We start from the raw sequence: 24,509 nt of genomic DNA on the forward strand, positions 1-24,509 counted from the left end.
TCCACTGATATGGAAAATATGCACCAATTTAAAATGATAAAGTAGGTTTTATGTATTAACATGGAAAAGTTTTCAAGATATAGGATAAGTAAAAAATAATCCAATTGATGGACGACATATAGTCTAATTCTCTTAAGGTGAAAATCTATATATCTGTATGTGTACACACACTTACAAACATGTAAATATGTAAGAAATGGCATCCCAGTGTATACATTAAATTATTAACAGTGGTTATTTGTAAGGAAATAAGTAAGTTGTAAGTGATCATCTACAACATAATTTACTTGGGATGTTTCGGTTATTGCCTAAAAATGTCCAGCGAACATTTTGAATTTTTATTTTATTTTGATTTTTTAAAAAAGGTTCTGTCTTTGCCACTCAGGCTGGAGTGCACTGGCACAATCATGGCTCACTGCAGCCTCCATCTCAAGGCTCAATCAAACCTCCTGCCTAAGCCTCCTGAGTAGCTAGAACTACAGGCATGCACCACCACACCTTGCTAGTTTTCCTTTATTTATTTATTTATTTATTTTTTGTGGAGACAAGGGTCTTACTATGTTGCTTAGGCTAGTCTCAAACTCCTGGGCTCCAACAATTCTCCTGCATTGCCTCCCAAAGTGCTGATTACAGGCATGAGCCACCGTGCCTGACCTTAGGGAATATTTTCCATAGTGTATTTTTAAATAGTGAAGGATGACAATTATTGGAATGAAGCTTAATATAAATTCAATAACAAATATAAATATATGATGATAATAGTTCAAATATTTGCTATTTAAATAGTTTTAATACATGGTTATAGATGAAAAACTCCAGGAATAAAGCTTAAGCACAGAGGTAGAAATATGCAAGCCATTTTGAGAAACAGAAAATTAGCTTGGTTGCAAAACACGCAGTGAAACTTAGAAAGTAGTTTACAGTCACATGTTTCTGACATAAGATTTTTTAAAAATTTAATATAGTTTAGTATTAGATAATACATGTCTTAGACAAAACCACATGTCACTCTGAGCTATGTACCATAAAGATGAATTGGACATTAGAATGCCCAGTGGGTTGAAACAAACAAAAAGTGAAATAGCAAGGGAAATTTTCAGCATTTATAGTTTATATAAGAAATCAAACTGTGGTAGGACCACTGAAAATAAAAAAAGTAGATTTGGTTAACTGGGAGAATAGTGATCCTATCTGCAGTGATGGACAAGAAAAATAGGTTTTCAAAAGACATCAGTAATTTATAAAATATGTTATACTCATATATGTGGTTTCTGATAGACATGTTTTCAAACTGCCAAATTCTGTTTAAAATTCTTCCTCTTTCCATATCATAGTGGGTAGTGGATGGTCACCCTGTTGATCAAAATAAAATTCATTGGAATCATGCTAGATGCTTTTTCACCATTAATTCCACATCCAATCAACAAAAAGTTCTGTAAAGTTTATATTCTAACTATGTCTCAAATCTGTCCACTATTCTCTGTGATCATTGTAACTAACTAAAATTATGTGTTCACCACTTTTTGCCTAAGCAACTCTAACACCTTCCCTAATGATTCCGTTATCAACATTCTCACCTTCACTTTAATCTGCTTCCCACACGGCTGCGAAAATGTTCTCTCTAAAATACAAAACTGACCAAGTCACGCTGCAAGTTACATAATCCCAATGTTCCCAATATACTTTGAATATATACATATGTATGTAACTGACCATGTCACTCTGCACTCAAATTACATAATCCCAATGCATATACAGAGTTCTGTGATCAACCTATATATGTGTGTGTGTGTGTATATGTATATTCAAAGTATATGTATATGTGCATATATATTTTGTATATATGTATATGTATATATATACAAAGTATACATATACAAAGTACATATGTGGATGTATGTATATATAGACACACACACACACATATGTAGGTTGAATAATGTTCAGTCAACTTACAACACTCATTTTGATGGACTCCTCACCTTGGATTTCACATTTCTCAGCATATTTTCTCTGCAATCAAGTCATTATGAAATATTGACAATTCCTCACAGGAGTCTTGCCCTCATTCCTCTTTCTGTTTGCTTGTGATCTTTCGACTGTTTGGAATGCATATCTTGTGACTATCCACCAGTTTTTTTCTGAGGATATAAGTTAGGATCATGGCAAGAGTCACCTCTTCCAAGAAGGCTTCTAATACTGTTCACACTGAGCAATTTTTTTTTTTTTTTTTTTTTTTTTGAGACAGAGTTTCACTCTGTCGCCTAGGCTGGAGTGCAGTGGTGCAATCTTGGCTCACTGCATGTCTGAGCGTCTGAGCGTTTTTCACAGAGGATTATGCATGTTTTACAAATCTATGATCTACTTGAATAATCATCTCCTTTGAAGACAGAAACTGAACTTTTTCCTGGCTAGATTACTATGTTTTGGCATACAAACTGTCATTTTTAAATGATTGATAAATAATTTTAATTACACGTATAATTTATAGAAGGATTTCTCCATTATATTTTGGAGGGGATACAAATCTTATCTTCTAGAGATATTTCTAGAAATAAGCATTTAAATATGAAGATGATCTTATGTTGCAATTTCACACCTCTAGCAACACTAGCACTTTTGCTGTTCTCTGAGCATACTGAGCATACTAGTGTGACCCACTGGTTAATACTTCTATTTGGAATGATTTCCTCATATTGCCTCCTAACTACTTCCCCTACTCTCTGAAAATTTGGCATAAATGTCACCTTTTTAGTGAGGCCTACCATCATTCCTCTTGTTCTTTCTAAACTTGCTCAACAGTTTTATTTCTATTTTCCACGGCATCTGTCACCATCTAACACAGTATAATTTATTTTTGTTATTTTTGTTGCTGTTTAGATCTTCTTTCCTCACTATAAAGTAAGTTCCATGACTGCTAGTAATTGTTTCTTTAAATTTCTGGAATGGTACTTTACATACAGTAGATGCTCAATAAATATTTATTGATTGAATATGTGGAATCTCAAGAAAAACATATCCAAAGTGTTTTTCCTCAGCTCTCACTCAACAATAATCACAGCAGGGTTCTGTGATCAAATGTGTGATGGTTTTCTTTCCCCTACATGCCAAGCAAGAAATCAACTCTGCAGCACATATTAGCTGGGCATCCTCCAATTCAATTCTGACACTATCTACCTAGAGATAGCATCAAATCCCACAGGTTGAGGGCTCAGTCCCACATGACTGTCCCCTCTTCAGACACAGTAGCATGTCTGGGCCTCTGGAACTTCTGACCAATGGCTTCACATTGGGGTAACCCAGACTTCATATTTATGTTCAATTAATTTGCTAGAGTGACTCACAAAACTCAGGGAAATATATTTACTGGTTAATTATAAAGGATATTTAAAGAATACAAAAATAGAAAGCAGATAAAGAGATACATGCAGCAAGGTCTGGAAGGATCTTGAGTGCAGGAGTTTTCCTTTCCACAGAGTTGGCGTGCACCACTGTCCTGGTACTTTGATGCACTTTTTGTTCACTTTCCTGTAAGTCTCCAGCAGTTCAACTATTCAGAAGTTCTCCGAATCCTGTCCTTTGGGGTTTCATGGAGACTTTATTATGTAGGCATGATTGACTAACACATTGACTTTGATGATCATCTTAACCTTCAGGCCCTCTCTCTTCCCCTGAGGTTGGGATGCGGTGCTGAAAATCCTGCTTTGTTCTTCTCAGTGACCAGCCCCCATCCTGAAGCTACCGAGGAGTCACCAGCTACCAGTCAACTCAGTAGCATACAAAAAGACATAACATTGGAGATTTAAGGATCTTAGGAATTTTGTTCCAGTAAATGAGGTTAAATAAAAAATACACATTTCACAATATCACATGGAAGAATTGCCACCACTTGAACCTTACTGGACTTTATTCTACTGAAATCATTTTTTATTTTATTTCCTTCTCTACCTATTAGATACTCTGCACAGAGGGATGATGAAGGAAGTGATATTTGTTACATTCAGGATAGAACCTTGCTGAATTGGTTGACTTTAAAAGAATAATTTTTATTTCAGTGTTTCCTTGCACTTTTTTTTTTTTTAATGGGGACTCACTATGTTGCCCAGACAGGATTTGAACTCCTGTGCTCAAGTGATCTTTCTGTCTCAGCCTCCTTAATAGTTGTGAGTAATGGCAGGCACCACCGTGGCCAGCTTTCCTTCCACTTTCAATTCATCTGTTTCTTTCAGGCACATCTTTATAGAAAATATTTTCTTGACTATATTTAAATATTTTCTTTCTACCCTACATTCTACTTAAAAACCTGCAACCACAACTTTGAAAATAAAGGTTTACAACCATCCTCACAAAAGATTAATCAAGTGTGATTAGAAGTATTAGATAGCCTAATGCAAAATATGTTTTAAAGAACCAGATCATTATTGCCATAAATATTGGGTATTTTGTGAGATAATGAATAAATACTCTATACTGTGCTGAAAATAAGCTTGTAAGTTTTTGTAAGAGAAGCTGGAACATGTAAAAAGCCCATGGAGATTTTAGAAAATGGCAACCATCTTGCTTGTCATTCAAGGCTTCAAAAGAGTTAATTTGAAGTCAGTTCAAAGAGGAATAGGCATTAACTCAGAGAAAATATTCCACTGATGGTTAGCAAAGCAGTCATATTCACCGCAACTTAACATTCTCATTTTTGTGATTGTAGAAATCACATGTAATGACTCTCATTCAAATTTAGCATAAAACACTAGTTTCAAACTACTGCTTTCTATTCATCTCTGTCACTTTACTTTTCATTTTGAAAGCCAGGTAGACATAAATTTAATTTGCCAGCTGGTGGGGAAATGTTTGTAAATCATCAGAAAATGTCTAATCATAACTCAATATACCTGTATCTCAAAAGTAATAAAACTAGTACATGATATAAATATTATATCCCAGAGGAGATAAATTAAAGCAACTGTGTTTAAAAATATGAGATTCTTCACATACCCTTTCTTTTTACAAGTGATTTGAGGAATTTGTTCCCTTGGAAAAGTGAAAAGATTTTGGAACTTTTCAAAATTGTTTTATGATATATTTATAGTATGTCACTAATAAATTTAATTTGCATTAATTTAGGTAGTGATAGACTTTAAAACTAAAATCAGCATTAGAAAAGTAATAGTTCTATTCATGTTGGTCAACTTTGAGAAAGAATGCCACACAAAATACAACGTGGCCTTGGTGGTAAAAGGTGGGGGAACAGATCATTGCTTTGTTAAAGGGAAGTACCCTATTTATCCTATATTATTAAACAGTGGATTGAGTTAATGCAATTAATTGCTTTGGCACTTAAATATCTGAGGTTGAGAAGCTAAACGTTACCTCAGACTTGGAACTTCAAAGACAGCTTTCAAATAAAGATCATGTGAGCGACCTTGGCTACTATTCCAATCTTTCAAAAGGACTGGTTGAAATCCTACTTCAGAAAGTACAATGAAACAGTATATGAAAAAGTAAATGCTAAGTATTTTTAATTCTCTCCTCCTAGTTTAATATAACAGTTAAAATACAAAGTCTGTTTCTGAAACCTGGTTATCCCCTGGAGTCAGATTAATATAGGTTCATATTCTTGTTCTTGAATTGTACTAGCTCTTTAGTCTTCAGCACGTCACTTTGGCTCTGAGTTTGTTAGGCAGAGAGTTGAGAAAGACAACAATATCTAACTTCTAGGCATATTTTGAGACTTAATGGGATAATATTTACAAATGCTTGGTATAGTCTGTGTTTCAGTAAATAAGTCAATACAGTACATATTAGCTATTATTTGATTATGATGACTATAACAGAGACCCCTGCTCCTTTCCTATTACCACCAAAGAGATAGCATTAAGACCCAGAATGTTACTAAAAACAAGAAAAGGACTGTTCAAACTCAAAGTCTTTTGAAAAAGCGTTATTGAAAAACTTTAAGAAAAAATTAAACAATGTGAGTAACTCCATTTTCACATTAGGTTCACTCTAGGGAGAGCCACTGGTACAGCTCTTTAACCTTCCTTGGTTATGTTCCTCATGCTATTTTGTCAGATACTGTCGCAGTCCTTTTATAATATATTTCTTGATTTCAATGCATGGATATAATTATCACTGTTTTGAAGATGTCTGTATCACACCATGGGTCCTCAAAGTGTTTTAATTACTACATGTCCTTTAGATTGTCTGTGGTTGTTGAGATTTTTTTTCACTACAAATATCCAACTATATACATCTTGCTTTTTCTGGAAAAACTACTATAGCAGAGCAGATGTTTGACATTATCATATAGCATATTAACATCTGTCTTTTACCCTTTCCTCTTTTTAGAAATAGGTTTCTCTCTTTAATTTTCACCTGCAATGGATAAAGATGATTCTCTAAAAACTTTTCCAGAGGCAGTTTTTATTTTCTGTGCACTATATCTTATAGTACAGTCAGCTATCCATAAATTTATTTTCTTCCACAAGATTCTAATTTCCTGTGTGTGGGGACTGAATTAATCATCTTTGGTTTCCCTGCAAACAACTGGAAGTTGTCCAAAATGCTGAAATCTGGGTGAAATCGTATTTGTATACTAGTCATGATAACCCTTGTGTCATCATTGGTTTGGAGACTTAGTGAGACAAATGCCAATGACTTCACTTGCTATAGAAATAATCTCATTTTAAACACTGTTACATCCATTCATTTCACCTCTATGAAGGTACTTGAACAGAAAATGCCACTAGCCATAAAGAGGATTGAATGGGTATTAGTCTGTCAGCACTTAGGTGTCCTGTTCTGTAGTTGACATGATTGAAGGAGTGACATCACTGTGGGAGACTCTCGAGATTTGGGGCAGCAAAATGGGTATTGTGAGGAGTTTTTGTTTTCTTTCTTAAACCCGCAACTCCAGCATGCTTGTGTATATTCACTTTCTTATGCCATCTCAGCACATATACGTCCTTTAAGTAAAAGTTCAGTTTTAGCTCAGTTGTTGAAAGTGTCATCTAGGCCAGACTCAACTAGATTATCATGTTCCCCTGATTATCATGAATAATTCTGGGATGGACAAATGGCCTAAGCAGACGAAACAAAAAATCATGCAGTGTTTTCGTTTAATGTTAAGACAGGGTCAGTGACATTTCCAGCTGGCGTTGAATCTAAGAGAATGGGAAGTCTAAGTTTGCTGTGAACATCTTCCCTCCTCCAGGGAAAAGATGGCTCGAGATTAAAACCAACTGAAGGAACGTGAACACAAAAAGTATGGAGAGGAAATAGAAGAACACATAATTTGCCCCACTGACATTTTTTAAGCCCTTGAATCAAGCAATGACTAAAGTTAGAACTTGCAAAATTAAATAATTTAAACTTAAAACTGTTAGGACATTAAATTACTTGAATCTTGAGAGAAATGTGACTATATGGCCTGAGTAATGTAGCATGCAGCTGTAGCTTCTGCTTCTCTAATTATAGATGAATTCCCTTCCTTATTCTTGTACTGCAGATGATTAGGAAAGACTGAAAAGGTGCCAGAGATAAGACTTCTCTCGAGTCCATTACCCCTCCTTATGGATTGTTGAAGCAATCTTTCTTAAAATGTAGCAAACTATAACCAATCAAATTGCTGTAACGTATGTATCATCTTCATATGGAGAATAGTACAACCCTGTTAAACTTTTCTATCTCTTCCTGTATAAGTGAAACGTTAACTTCACCACTTTGGAGCACTGACTCTATTCATTTGGAGTCTGTCTTACCTGGGTGGCCGTCCTCAAGATTTGTATTCAAATGATTTCTATAGTTCTATAGAAGTTCTATAGTTAACCACACTTTCTGAATTTCATTATTTAAGGTTAACAAACTATGCTGAACTAACAGACATGATAGTTAATAAACAGCCATTTTTCTTAAGGCACATCAGGTTAGGTTTCTAGTCACTTGCAATCAGTTAGTCCTTACTATTATAATACAATGATGTGTTTAAATGTAACCTTTAAGCAATAGTCTTGAGATTTTGGGATCATGATTCCTTATAATAGGCTTATGATTGTAAACGCAATAGAGTCAAACTAAAGGAATCAGACCTACATGTGTATGATGCAGAGCACACCTCCTTCTTTCCCACCCTAGTCACAACTGGTTGTTAGGCAATATGCCTGTAATTAGTTATTTCTAGATCCTAGTGTCCTCTGGATTTGAAGGCCTTCTTGTGACCAAAAAGTCAAATAACTTTACAATGTATACATTTCAGTATCTAAGTCAGACATCTATGAAAACAATATAGTGCACTATGATGGAAGCAAAAATAAAGTTGAAATCAAATGGATTTAGATGTGAATTTCGGTTGCAACCAATGGATGGATGTATGACCACAAATGTTTTAGGTTATCTGTTTAAGTTTAGTTTCCTCATGTGCATATGAGGGTAAAGCTGGGCATGGTGGCTCATGCCTGTAATCCCAGAACTTTGGGAGGCCCAGGTGGGAGGATCACTTGAGGCTTGAGTTTGAGACCAGCCTGGGCAACATGGTAGAACTACATCTCTACAAATAATTTAAATATATAAAAATTAGCCAGGTGTAGTGGTGCACACCTGTAGTCCCAGCTACTCAGAGGGCTGAGGTGAAAGGATTGCTTGAGCCCAGGAGTTTGAGGCTGCAATGACCTATGATTGCATCACTGCACTCCAGCCTGGGCAACAGAGCAGGACCTCGTCCCTAAAAAAAAAAAAAAAAAAAAAAAAACTAGCCGGGAAAAAAAAAGGGCGCCTGTAGTCCCAGCTACTCCGGAGGCTGAGGCAGGAAATAAGTGAGAGGGTTAAAGAAACTCTCTGTATTATACTGCAGCTTTCCTATAAATCTAAACATATTTCAAAAAAAAAAAAGTTTAAATAAAAATAAATAAAAATTCAAATTTTAAAAATAAATAAAATAAAATTTTAATGAGGATAAAATATCAGTAGTATAAGGCTGTTTAATTGATTGTATAGCACCATGTTTGTTAAACAGTAGTACTGTGCTTAAGATATTTTAGGTAAATTTAGACCCTTTTTTTCTAATGTTTGGAGCTAATTTTGTCCCTTAGCTAATCATATCATCCTCTGGCTAATACAAAGAAAAAGCAGTGTCTATGCAGAGAAAGGTGAGATTGAAAAAAAAAATATATATATATATATGTATAATATAGCTATATCTGCAAAATCTAAAATAATCATTGGCAAAGTGCCATTTTAGTAAAGTAGCAAAATAAAAATATGCCATCATGAAATTCATAGCTTTCACATGTAAAGCAATACCTATGCAAAATACTTATGTAAAAATTTAATAAGAAATGTACAAAATGACTATGTTTGGACTGCAAGCTTCAAAATAAAAAAAAAAAAACAAATTATACCCAAATTGACTTATACATTTAGAGTAATCTTAATAAAAGCTATTTTTTTCTCTGCTGGAGTGAGATGTTGATTATATATCATTTTGAAGAGTATACACAGAATATCTGATATTGGTTGGAGATATTCTTCTTGGTTATTGTCAAAGCAAAATTTTACTAAAGTTAAACAAGCATGGAAGCCTTTACTTACGGAGGCTACAATAGGGTAGTGAGGGCAGAACTCAGTCAGAGCACAACTTTGATGAAAGAAAGGATTGTAGAATTTCTAAGAACTGGAGTTAGGGGAATATAGACCAACTGTGTTTGCTAATTGGCCTTCACCCAAAGGATGATTAGACTTTCTCCTATCTTCATGACAGGAGGTGGTTTTATAACCCGGTGTAGGACATCCATGGAAGTTAGGCTTCTGCCCTCACAGAGAGACTGGAGGATATGAGCACTGTCTTCCTTGATGATTACATTTTAAAGGAATGACTCCCAGACACTTGGGAAAGACATTCCTGACTTGCAAACTGGTAAGAATCTTCTAAAAAGATTTCCATTTCAAAGGGGCAGAGACAGAATTTTAATTATAAGTTTTCTAAAGCAAATGCTGTAAGAAAATTGAAGTCTGGGGTCTAGAGTCGTGGAAAAGACTATCTAAAGTTCAACCAAGCTGAGTCCAGCATTAAGGCCTTCTTGTCAATATTAAATAATAATTATTATTATTCCTTTTTATAATGAATAATTTTATATGTTTGTTTTATGTCTATTTTAAGTACATTTATCATTTAAACAGTTGGTGATTTCTATATGAATAGACAGATATTTCTCTGGCTAGATTCATAAGTAAACCGTCTGAGGCAAAAGCTTATAGTTAAGGATTTCTTTCTAACTATAATAGTTAAGTATAGTTAAGCTATACTTATAATTATAGCTTAACTATAAGCTAAGTATAGTTAGCAATACTCTTTAGTGGAAGGATTATAGCTAACTATACTTAGCTTATATTAAGGATTATAACTAAGTACACTTAGCTTATAGTTAAGAATGTAGACTTAAGAGGGAAGTGAAGGAAAGGGAAAGTGAAGCAGGAAATAAAGGAGAGGTGGTTTGAGGGAGTATGTTACTCAGATACCACAGCTTTGACTTGATTGCTCAGTCTCATGGTATTTCTTTTGTTAAAAGAAAACTTCAGACAAATTAAATTTGATGCAGTTTAATTGAGCCAAAAGAAACAATTAATGAATTGGGCAGTCTCTAGAATCACAGCAGATTCAGAGAGACTCCACGTGTGCTTCACGGTCAAAACAAATTTATAGACAAAAAAAGTAAAGTGACATACAACATCGGAAGTGAGGTGCAGAAACAGCTGGATTGGTTACAGGTTGGCGTTTGCCTTATTTGAACACAGTTTGAACCCTCCGCAATCTATGAGTGGTTAAACTATGGTCACTGGGGTTGACCAACATTCAGCTATTGTTACAGGCACATACTCTTAAGTTAGGTTTTCAATCTTGTCTGCTTATTAAGCTATGTTATGGTTCATCCACAGGAGTCAAATATAGAAATATGGAGTCCTTCTCATGCTATATTTAGTTTGCTTTAACACTTTAGAGAAACCAAATGAAATACTGCTTTTGACTGGGTGCCGTGGGTCATACATGTAACAGTCCCAATATTTTGGAAGGCCTAAGCAGGTGGATTGTTTGAGGCCAGGAGTTTGAGAGCAGTGTGGGCAATACAAAGAGACCCTTATCTCTACAAAATATTTTTAAAATAAGATAATTAGTCAGATGTGGTGGGGCATGCCTGTAGTCCCAGCTACCTGAGAGTCTGAGATGGGAGCATTGCTTGAGTTCAGAAGTTTGAGGCTGCAGTAAGCCATGATTGTGCTGCTGAACTCCAGCCTATATGACAGAGTGAGACCCTGCCATTTCAGGAAAACACACACACACACACACACACACACAAAAACAAAACAAAAATATACTTCTTTTGAGAATATTCTATCTGGGAGAAGATAAAGGAAATAATTTAGGGACAGTTCCTCTTATTTTCAATTTTCCACTGGCAAAATTCCCCTGACTTTCCCTGTTGCATCATCTGACCTCTTCTGGCCATGGGAGAAGTATCACAGAAAGCCAAAGTGACCATATGTCCAATGAGGCAAGAGTGCAAGAGTAGCAATCTCTCTTGGTCAGTTAGTGCCATAAGAGTCTCCTCAATTTGTAGTAGTAGAAATTAGCCAAGTTATGTCTATAGGCAAACTACCTTCATAAATGGAGAAACAACACAGGCTATTGCTGGGACAGCTTAGGTGGCATCTGAAATAAGCGAAGAAAATGTGTTGTAATAAGTGGTATAGGAACAACTGGATAGCTATACGGGGAGGTATAAGATTGGATTCATTCCTTACAATGTAAAACAGAATATGTTTTAAACAGGTTAAAATTCTAAATGGAAAAATTAAAGTTATACAAGTCATAGAATAAACCATGGGTAAATCCTCTATAACCAGGGAAAGGGGAAAATTGTTCACTATGACTTAACTCTCCCTCACCAAAAAAAGATAAAAGATTTGTGAATTTGGCTACATGAAAAAATGTTTGACATGACAAAAATAAGCAAAACCAAAATAAAAGTAACAAACTGATATTTATCTCAAAAATACATTGCCAAAAATAAAAAAAAGCTGATTTGGCATAAAGCTATTCACTACATTATACTAATAATAGGCAAAGACAGAATGTCCCTTAAATATCTTTCAATAAGTACTGGTTGAAAACCAGTTTGCATTTGGTTGCATCCAAATGAAGCATTGAGCAACTATAAAAAAGAAATAATATCTAGGTATTATTTTGTATATATTCTTAAGAAAAGAAAGCCACAGAAAAGCAAATATGAATGCTAGTATTTATGTAGGAATATAGGAAGTATATGTATTTTTCTATTTGTATTTTTAAAAACATATTAATAACACAAATCTAATAGTAATTGCTACCTTAGCAAAAAGAAAGAATAGTATCAATAGGATAGAGCTAAAGGCTAGATTACACTAAACCATGCAAATATTTTACAAAATTAAAGCCTAAATTTAACATTTAAAAAGGCAATTATTGAAATTAAAAAAATAAATTAACAATTTAAGCATAACTCTTTATCAACTTGGTGGTATGGTCATACAGAGAATAACTATAAAATAACTGTGAAACAGCCTTTTGCTTGTCCATATATAGTAGTATGTATCTTTATGCAAATAATGATAGCACTGAAATCTAAATCTACATTACTGCATTTATAAATCTTATTTTTAATATTGATGTTCAATATCTATTTATGTAACTTTTATATGTGTATACGTATGTACATATATATAAAGATTTTAGCATAAGATTAACATATGTAAATAATGAGGCCAGGCACGGTGACTCATTCCTGTAATCCCAAATCTTTGGGAGGTAAAAATAGGAGGATTGCTTGAAGCCAGGAGTTTGAGAACAGCTAGAACAACACAACAAGACTCCATTTCTATAAATAAATACATCAATAAATTAGTTAGGCATGTTGGTGCACACCTGTAGTTCTAGCTAGTTGGGAAGCTGAGATAAAGGCATTGCTTGAGCCCAGGAGTCTGAGCTTGCAGTAAGCGATGAATGTACCACCACATTCCAGCCTAGATGACAAAGAAAGAGTCTGACTCAAAAAAAAAAAAGTATATAGATAATGAACCAAAAATAACAATTAAAAACTTCACAACCTTAAATCATGAACTTAAAATATCAGTATAAAAATAAAATTAATTTTTCCAAAAAATGTGCATAGTTTCTATCTCTCTAGATGAATATGATGGCAGTAACAACCTAGTAACATTTAGCAGCCCTAGCATCTTTAAATACCTGGTCTTCAAATATCAATTCCCACTAAAAAAATGCTAGTACTCCTTAGAGAATGAGCTGATTTTTGTTGTCGTTATTTTGAGCAAGACATTTCCAAGATGAGCCTGGAATATTTTATTTGGCTTGAAGGCCAGAAGACTTAAGAAATAATGATGTCATATCTATAGGAATAGGAAACAATTTGAAAAGCCTCTCACTGGGGAAAAATGAGACAATCTAAATATCAAAAATGATAACTGCAGTGGATGTAACATCAAAGAAACAAAAATCTCTAGGTTTAAGATAATGCTCCATAAATATATTTAAAAATATAACATCACTGATGATTTTTAAAGTTAATTAGATCACCAACTCATCATTCCGAAAGTTTAAACATAAAGTTAAAGAAGTAAATATCGATATGTCTTCCTACACAGATTATATTTCAGAGAAATTATATTATTAATGAAGAAAATTTATTATTTTTTCCTAGAAGAATCATAGCTAGTAAAAGTAAAAGAGATACAAAAATTAGAAAAGCAAGCACTTTACAATCCTCTCAGGATGCTAAAACCTCTAGGTAAAATGTTGATAGCTTTATAATGGATTGAATCAGATGAACAACACTTCACTCAATCTTAACATCATTTAATTTGAAATGACCAGAGTTTATGTGCCTCATGATGTGACGCAATAATGTGTATGCAGAAAAATCTATGAAGTGTGCTTGTTATAAAAAAAGGAAAGAAGGAAGGAAGGAAGGGAGGGAGGAAGGGAGGGAGGGAGGAAGCAGGAGGGGGAGGAAATGCGAATCTAAAAAACCCTCTACATTTAAATACCAGTTTATAGAAATGTATGGAATAAAGCAATATGATAAGAGTCCACAAAATGATATGCTCATCTAAATGCAAACTGTAAGAAATATATCTCGAGTGGAGAAAACTGTTATGTAAAAAAAATTATTAATGGAACTATCAGCCAAATGAGTAGACTTTGGGTAGTGATTTGATCTAACAAATAGGAAAAGAATGGTTTTGTGGTAATTGGTGAAAATTGAACACATAGAGCCTTGGATATTAAGAAATTATTATTCATTTTTTTCTATGGTTATGTTTTTTAAAGTCTTAATTTATTACAGTGACATAATGAAATATTTAAAAAAATAATAAAACATAAACATTTAGCAGAAATAATAGGTGAGATATACAAGAATGGAAGATACCGGTATTTGTTGAAGTTGGGTAAAATTACATGGAGGTAATTTTTTTTATCTTTGTTTATGTAAGAAAAAATTGTAATAAAAATTTAAACTAAAAATAAGTAAATAAAAATTAAATGCCTACAAAGTAGACAATTGAAAAGACCAAATATCCTTAGTAATACCTAAGGAATTTACTAGGAAACGTCAATTGGCAGGGAGCAAGACAGAGAATAGGGCTGGTTATTTGCCTAACGATTTTCATGCTTCATCTTCCATAATTTTTGTAAGAAATTCTTTCTTTTTCAGATTTAACTCTCATCCTAATGAGGCAAGAGGACCCTTTAAGACAATTTTCTTAATGGCCACAGCCCTGTTAGCTCAGTACCTGTGTTTTTAAAGTCACAGTAGTATAAGAAATAGTAGAGTGGGTTTCTTTCTCTTTTTCTTTTTTTTTGTGGAGACAGAGTCTCACTGGGTCACCAGGCAGTGGCACGATCTCAGCTCACTGCAACCTCCGCCTCCTTGATTCAAGCAATTCTCCTGCCTCAGCTTCCAGAGTAGCTAGGACTGCAGGCACGTGCCATCACACCCAGCTAATTTTTGTATTTTTAGTAGAGACAGGGTTTCACCATGTTGGCCAGGATGGTCTCAATCTCTTGACCTTGTGATCCTCCCGAAGTGCTGGGATTACAGGCATGAGCCACCGCACCAGGGCGAGTAGGTTTCTTTTATTCAATTTTAAATTGAAATTGGGACAAAATATTACCTTAATTTGATTTCCTGATAAAATGTTTTAATCTTTAAAATATTGAAATCATAGGAATAGATATAAAAGTAATAATTTCCCTCCTTATAACAGGTAATGAAAGTTGAAAAACCTCAAGGGACAATGTTATTTGACCCATAATTCTGGGAAATTTACTTATAACCTAGACTTTTGTTAATGCCAAAAAAAGGTAAAAACTTGTCTAATGCAGTATGCAAAACTACTTTTAAATTCAAACAATAATAGACAAATTTTCCATTGCTTTTGCAAATTAAAGAGGCATTCTTTCAAAATAAAACAATATTATAATGTTTATTTATCTTCCATAAAATAGTTGCCATTTTCTGGCTTATTCTTTCTGGAAATATAAATCTGTGACCCTAAAAATTAACCATAGAACTATTTAAACTTTTACATTTATATTTCATATTTGTTTTATTATCTAGTACTTTAATTTTCTTAATATCACAAATATTAGAACAATACCATACTTCAAATCTTAACAAAGGAAATCACTAAATATAACACATTCAGTACACTCCATGAGATATAAAATTCATATTCAATTAGAAAATTACTACTGTCTGAGTGAGATCATCTTTTGTATAGATTAACCTTTTTCCAATAAAATACAGTAAGAATATACATTTTAATGAATATAAATGTTCCTGTATTATCATTGAACTCTGTACCTGAATATCCATTTGTCTGCTTTCTCCTCTTGGATATGCTCATGTCCAAACCAGAATTCTGTTTTCCTACAAACCTGAATTTCTTCCTGTAATCTTTATCTCTATGAATGTACTATAATGCTCCTATATGCCTAAATAAGAAAATAAGTGGCCATTTTGAGTTATTTCCCTCTACTATTTTCCATTCAAAATCAATGTCTCAGTCTGCTTAATTCAATTTCTTGGTGTTTTTGTATTTTACTTCACTTTTAAAATTTAATTCTGGCCCTCAGCATTGTATGTCTACATCCTGCAACAAATATATTAGTTTCTTACTGCCAAGTCATCCATCCATTCATGCATGCATGCCTATATACATTTAATAAATATTTATTAAAAATCAACTATGTGTCAAGCATTACTCTATCTGGTGGGATATAGCAGCAAAACAAAACAAAAACAAAACAACAACAACAAAAAAGAACAAAATTGCCTTCCATCATAGAAATTTCTTCCTGGTGGAAATGTGCTGTGAGTGTGTCCCATGATTGTGCTAGCAGGATAATATACTCTGTAATCTAATTGTAGACCTAACAAAATCATTCCTCTTCATTGCATTTTGCAGCGGCTCCCCATTCCTTAAGGGAGAAAAAAAAGATGCTGATGAAGCAAAGCTTTTAACGTGGCAAACCGTTTATAACTTTATAACATTTCTTATGTTTTTGTTTTTTTTTTTTTTTTTTTTGCCTTATATTGGACACTTTAACCCTGATACAGTTTGGCTGTGCCCCCACCAAATCTGATCTTGAATTGTATCTCCCAGAATTCCCACGTGTTGTGGGAGGGACCCGGGGGAGGTAATTGAATCATGAGGACCCGGTCTTTCCCATGCTATTCTCATGACAGTGAATAAGTCACATGAGATCTGATGGGTTTAGCAGGGATTTTTGCTTTTGCTTCTTGCTCATTTATCTCTTGCTGCTGCCATGTAAGAAGTACCTTTCGCTTCCTGCCATGATTCTGAGGCCTCCCCAGCCATGTGGAACTGTAAGTCCAGTTAAAGCTTTTTTTTCTTCCCAGTCTCAGGTATGCTTTTATCAGCAGCATGAAAATGGACTGATACAGTAAATTGGTACCAGTAGAGTGGGGCATTGCTGAAGACACCTGAAAATGTGGAGGCAGCTCTGGGATTGGGTAACAATCAGAGAAGACAGGAAAATGTGGAAAAGTTTGGAACCTCCTAGAGACTTGTTAAATGGCTTTGCCCAAAATGTTGATAGTGATATGAACAATAAAATCTAGGCTGAGGTGGTCTCAGATGATGATGAGGAACTTGTTAGGAATGGGAGAAGAGGTGATTCTTGTTATGTTTTAGCAAAGACACTGGTAGCCTTTTATCCCCGTCCTAGAGATTTACGGAACTTCGAACTTGAGAGAGATGATTTAGGGTATCTGGGGGAAGAAATTTCTAAGCAGCAAAGCATTCAAGGGGTGACTAGGGTACTGTTAAAAGCATTCGATTTTAAAAGTATAACAGAGCATAAAAGTTTAGAAAATTTGCAGCCTGACTATGCAGTAGAAAAGATAAATCTATTTTCAGGGGAAAATGTCTCCAGGCCATGTCAGAGATTTTCATGGCAGCCCCTCCCATCACAAGCTCAGAGTCTCAGGAGAAAAAAGTGGTCTTGTGGGTCAGACCTAGGGTCTCTGTGCTGTGTGCAGCCTAGGGACTTGGTACCCTGTGTCCCAGCTGCTCCAGTCACAGCTGAAAGGGGCCATCATAGAACTCGGGCTGTGGCTTCAGAGGGTGGAAGCCCCAAGTCTTGGCAACTTCCATGTGGTGTTGAGACTGTGGGTGCACAGAAGTAAAAAACTGAGGTTTGGAAACCTCCACCTAGATTTCAGAAGATGTATGGAAATGCCTGGATGCCCAGACAAAAGTTTGTTGCAGTGGCCGGGCCCTCATGGAGCAACTCTGCTAGGGCAGTGTGGAAGAGAAACGTGGGGTCAGAACTCCCACACAAAGTCCCTACTAGGGTGCTGCTTAGTGGAGCTATGAGAAGAAGGCTACTGCCCTCCAGCCCCCAGAATGGTAGATCCACTGACAGCTTGAACCCTGTGCCTGAAAAAGCCACAGACACTCAACGCCAGCTCCTGAAAGCAGCTGGGTGGGAGGTTTTACCCTGTGAAGCCACAGGGGTGGAGGTGTCGAAGACCATGGGAACCCACCTGTTGCATCAGCATGACTGGATGTGAGATCTGGAGTCAAAGGAGATCATTTTGGAGCTTTAAAGCTTGACTTCTCCTCTGGATTTTGGACTTGCATGGGCCTTGTAACTCAGAACAGCTGTATTTACCTGATACCTGTACCCTCATTATATCTAGGAAGTAACTAGCTTACTTATGATTTCACAAGCTTATAGGCGGAATGGACTTGCCTTTTCTCAAATGAGACTTTAGACTGTGGACTTCTGGGTTAATGCTGAAATGAGTTAAGACTTTGGGGGACTGTTGGGGAGGCATGGTTGGTTTTGAAATATGAGGACATGAGATTTGGAGGGGGCCAGGAGCAGAATGATATGGTTTGGCTGTGTCCCCACCAAATCTCAACTTGAATTGTATCTCCCAGAATTCCCACATGTTGTAGGAGGGACCCAGGGGGAAGTAACTGAATCATGGAGGCCAGTCTTTCCCATGTAATTCTCCTAATAGTGAATAAGTTGCATGAGATCTGATGGGTTTAGCAGGGGTTTCTGCTTTTGCTTCCTTCTTATTTTTCTCTTGCCACCACCATGTAAGAAGTGCCTTTTGCCTCCTGCTATGATTCTGAGGCCTCCTCAGTCATGTGGAACTGAGTCCAATTAGACCTCTTTTTCTTTCCAGTCTTGAGTATGTCCAGCAGTGTGAAAATAGACTAATACAAACCCTTTGAGACACTTGCATGTTTTAGTAGTATATACATTTTTTTCTCTAGTTACTACGCCTGCGTTCAGAAGAAAACACACTCCAAGTTTTTTTCTCTAGTCTTTCATTGAGCAGCAACAGTCCATACAGAATAATTCTGTGACGGTGGGGTAGTGTGGGGTGGTGGGGGACTTGTTTCTTACCACCACCAAACTAGCAATCAATTGTGTGACAGACACCAACTGGATGTCCTCCCATTAAATTCTGACACTGTCTACCTGGAGGTAGAGTCAGATCCCACAGGTTGATGGCTTGGTCCCCAATATGGTCCCCAGTTCAGATGCTGGTCGTAAGTCCAAGCCCCCTGAACTTCTGACCAACCAGCTTTAAGATGAGTTCCCATGACCACCACATTAGGTTCAATTAATTCTCAAGAGCTGCTCATGGAACTTAGAGAAACACTCACTCAGGTGAGCAGCACAAGGTCAGAGATAGCCAGGTCCATGCATGTTTGTGTCTTTCCACAGTGTCAGACTTTTATTGATGTGATCTCAATCACAAAAGCCACAAGCTGCATAGACTTTCCAAGGAGGAAATTCTCCTTAGTATTTTCCATTCACTCAATAATCAAAGCCATGGGCACACAGGTTCAAGCCACTCCACAAGTCAGTCAATATTGCAAACCATACATAATAGTATAATTACTCAACATAAAAATGTTATAGATTAAATATTTCACAAAGTAACATGTAATAATAAGAAAAAAAAATAGAAAAAAAAAAAAGTTAACAAGCCAGTCCAGAATGAGTGAAGAAGGCAAAAGGATCTCCTGGTTTGGGATGGTTCTGGGCTGGGCAGTCCATAGGTCTTGCAAAGAAGAGTCTTTGATGTGGGTATAACCTTTGGCAGTAGATGTTAAGTGCTTATCACAATTGATAGCAAGATAATATCAGTTAAGATGACTGATTTCCTGAAGCCTTTCTCTTTTTATGGCCACAGAGTCCTCTGGTGGGAACCGATAGTAAAAGAATGTGCTTGTTTATGTCCTTATCTGGTTGGATTCATTCTTTATTTATTAAGCAAATCATCTTGTCCCTGTTGGCTAAGTAATCTATAAAATATAAAATGAGTGTTTTCTAGATGGTGTCACTTATGTCAAGGGTGCTCTATACACTTGTATTTCCCAATTTATTATAAATGATGTTACAAAGGATATAGATACAAAGGTGTGTTGGGTAACGTATGGGGGAAGAAGAGCTGTCATACCCTCCCTGGGTGCCATCCTCCAGGAACTACTACGTGTTAAGCTATCTGGAAACCCTTTGAACCCTGTCCTTTTGTGTTTTTATGGAGGCTTCATAATATAGGCATAATTGATTAATGTCATTGGCCATTGGTAACCAACTTAACTTTCAGTCCCTCTCCCCATACCTGAGGAATGTGAGGGGGTGGGACTGAATATCCTAATTCTCTAATCATGACTTGATCTTTTTGCGATCAGCCTCCATCCTGAGGCTAGCTACAGGCTGCCAGCCCATTAATCAACTCATTAGCATAGAAAAAGACCTCTCTGATGATTCTAAAGGTTTTAGGAATTGTATGCCAGGAAACAAGGTCATAGACCAAATATATATTTCACAATATTACACCCATGCTTTATTTTCCTACAGAAGACCTATTATCATTTGTGGTAGGCAGAATAATAGCCTCCAAAGATGTTCATGCTTCAATCCCTGGAAAGGCAAAAGGGATGTCGCAGATGTGATTGAGGGTAAGGACATTAAGATAGGGAGGTTATCTCAGATTGGCCAGGTCCCAAATCTTTACAGGACCGGAGAGTAAAAGAGAAAGGTGTAAAGAAGGCCTTGGCTCACCATTCCTGGCAGTGGTGGGTTGAATTACAGCCCTACTGAAAGAAACCAGGCACATTCCTCAGCCCGGGGCTCAACACAAACAAGCCCAGTATCTCTCAATTTCCTGGGCCCAAACAGGCCCAGAGCAAACACGGCCCAGTGCAAATATTCCTCCATATACCTCAGCTTGGGAAATCCTGGGAAATCCCCGATAAGGACACCGCCGTTTGTAGTTTTACTGAAAGCACGGGAACCAATAGATAACTGCTAAATGTATAAACTTAATATGTTAACCAACTGTAATGCTGTAACCTAAAGAATTCCCTTGTTCCTTGTTCCTCTGTAACCTTACAAGTCCTGTTTATATCAGGCTATAAAAAGCACGCACGCGCATTGTTCGAGGCCCTCTTGTATGTTGTGAAACGGAGGGACCAAGTTCGAACTTGCATTAAAGATCCTTGCCGCTTGGCTTTGACTCTGGACTCTGGTGGTCTTCTTCGGGGAATAAACGGTCTGGGCATAACACTACAAACATGTCCTCTTGATCCCTAGAAACTGTGACTTTATTATTTAAATGGTGAAAAGGATTTTGCAGGTGTGATTAAACTATGCATTTGGAGATGAGGTGACTATACTGAATTATCTGGATAAGCCCAATGTAATTCCAAGGTTCTAATAAGATGGAGGGAGGCAAGAGGATCAAAGTGACAAAAGATATGACAGTGAGACCAGAGGTTGTAGTAATGAACTTAGAAAAGACAGACAGTGCTATAAGCCAAGGATTGCAGGCAGCCTTTAGACATTGTCAAAGGCAAGTGTGTTGAATAAAATTTTCAATTTAGCTGGTAACTACTATCTCCAGCAGCTGACAGGAACAGACACAAGTATACCAGGAGGAAATCCACCTGCATGGGTGTCTTCAGGCAGGCCTTACTGAGTCAGACTGCAGATCAAGGCTTTAATGACAATGACTACATGAAAGTTTAAGAATGTTTAGTACTTACTGACCCTGGGGGACACACAGCATATGAGAAGGACACACACGCATGCACCACACACGCAGAGGTCAAGGAGTCCAGGCAGAGAGAAAAGTGACCTTATAGGCTAATGCCTTTATTGGGTCCAGAAGATTATCCAAACAGATTTCCTATGGGGTGCTTTAATTGGTGAGGATAAAAAGCCTGCACAAGTTGCAGAAGGTCACTCTGTGATTGAGAGGTGGTCACTTTAAGCTAGGGGGCAATCATCTGAATGGTCTCTTTAAAGGAAGTTGAAGGAAAGCAGGGAGCCTACCTTGCTAGGTCTGAGAGATACCTCTAAGTTTTTCTCTCTGGCCATCAGTGGAGCCATTTGGGTGAAGTATAGTGTTGGACGCTGTGTCAAGGGTGACTAAGCCCTGCTTCTGCTTTGATAATGTTAAATTTATATTTTAAAATGAATACCCAGGCAACATAAAAGTATAAGCACTCTCTACAGCAAGGAAATAGATTCTCCCTTCTAGCCTCTAGATGGAACGCAGTCCTGCCAGCACCTTGATTTTAGAGAATAAATTTGCAGTGTTTTAAGTCATCAGTTTTTTTTAAAGAAATTTATTACAGCAGCAATAAGAAATTACTACACTGGCTTTGAAGATGGAAGTAGGGGCTGTGAGACAAGGAATGTAACAAGCCTCTAGAAGGCGGGAACAACACTCACTGACAGCCAGTAGGAAAATGAAGATTTCAGTACTCTAAATATAAGGGACTGAATTCTGCTAACAATCTAGATAAGTAAGAAATGTATTTTTCCTCAGAGCTTCAAGAAATGAACACAGCCTGAAGACTCCTTCATTTAACCCACTGAGACCCCTTCTGAACTTCTGACCTTCAAAACTGTAAAATAATAATTTTGTGTTGTTTTAAGCCAATAATACGTTATTAATCTGACACCAGATCCAAACACACACACGTGCGTGCACACGTGCACATGTACACGCGTGCACACACACACACGACAATGTCTTGACAATGTGAATTCCTACTCACTCATCAGGACTCAACCCAGATCTACCATCCTTCAAGATTTCCCATTAGTCTCTCACCCTGCAATCTAGATTGTGTCCTACTTATATTTCTCAACAACATCTGTAAATAGATCTAATTTAGCACTTAATTTACAAAATTCAAAATCTGTCTTTGTCTGCCTTTCTCAGTACACTTTAAATCCTCCTGGAATAGAGGCTATATATTATCTTTATCACTGCTTCCAAAATTTCTAACAGAAGTCACCAGTGTATATTGTGTTAAAAAAGGACATATAGAATAATAAAAGAGACTTATCAGCTTGCTTCTTCCAACAGTTTCCAGAATCATTCCATAGTAAGCTATTCTTAATTATTTGAATCTTTGAGCTAAATGTAAATTTGAAAAATGCTTAGTCCCACTGTAAACAGCTAATTTTATTATTTTACTAGCTTGGTCAACCACAACAATTGCTCTCAGTTTCCATTATATTAATTTAAATGTAGGCCAGGTGCAGTGGCTCATGCCTGTAATTTCTGCAATTTAGGAGGCAGAGGCAGGTGAATTGCTTGAGCTCAGGAGTTCAAGACCAGCCTGGGCAACATGGCAAAAACTAGGTCTCCACAAATAATACAAAAAGTAGCCAGTGATGTGGCACACTCCTGTGGTCCCAGCTACTTGGAAGGCTGATGGGGGAGGATCGCCTGAGCCCAGGGAGGTCCAGGATGCAGTGAGCTGTAAGTGCACTCCAGCCTAGGTGACACAGTGAGACCCTGTCCCAACTAACAAACGAAACAAAACAAAAATCTGGTTAACAAAAGTCTGGTTATCTGAATTTCACTTTGTTTTGATTTAGGTTAAACATGAAAACATGCTGACTCCTTTAGCTGAATAACTTTGTAAAAATCGTTTTCAAAAAATAATTTTTAAAAATATAGAGATCCCACAAGGAGCTGACTCACTAAAGAATGTAGTTTCCATATCCATGATTTCATCACCCTTACCCTGACCAACTAACCACCCTAATTCTCCAGGCCCTTGCCCTCCATGATCCCCTTATAAATTCTAATCAAGAACTCCTCAGGGAGGTGAATTGAAGGGCCTCCTCCCATCTCCTCATTAGTGCCTTATGATCAGTAATATTTTTCTCTGCTGCAAACCCTGCTGTCTTAGTTATTATATCTTACTGCACAGTGGGCATAGGAACCCACTGGTTCTATAAGATAATTGTTAAAATTAAAAATTTTAAGATAATGATTGAGAACACTTGTTTTTATTAGATTGGAAAACCTTTAAAATAGTTCTAGTCAAAATTGCTTTTAAGAATTATAATTGTAATATCTGTATATGGTAATGAAAAATTTAATTATGAATATTATTATCTCAACATTAAAAATAACAGAACAATTATTTGTGGCTCATAATCATATATTTAAATCAATATCTTAGTTGTATATATCCTAATATTTGGTTACTCTACTTTACTGAAAAATTTTATTTTTTAACATGGCCTTATTTCTAATTTTTGGAAAATATTCACCTATAATATTTAGCTGTATTAGTCCATTTTCACACTGCTATAAAGAACTACCTAAGTCTGGACAATTTATAGAGAAAATAGTTTAATTGACTCACAGTTCTGGATGGCTGGGAAACATGAAACTTACAATCACGGTGAAGGGCAAGGGAGAAGCAAGCATCTTCTTCACCAGGTGTCAGGAGAAAGTAAGCATGAAGGGAGACCTGCCATGTCCGGAGCCGTGAGGCTCGGAAATTGCCGCGGCTTCTGTTGCTTAAGCTCCATATCATCAGAGACAAGATGGCGTATTTCCGGGTTCTTCATTAACAACTTTTCCCGCGCGCGCCAA

The sequence above is a fragment of the Colobus angolensis genome, unplaced genomic scaffold (genome assembly GCF_000951035.1).
Source record: "Colobus angolensis palliatus isolate OR3802 unplaced genomic scaffold, Cang.pa_1.0 Scaffold226, whole genome shotgun sequence".
Classification (NCBI taxonomy): Eukaryota; Metazoa; Chordata; class Mammalia; order Primates; family Cercopithecidae; genus Colobus; species Colobus angolensis.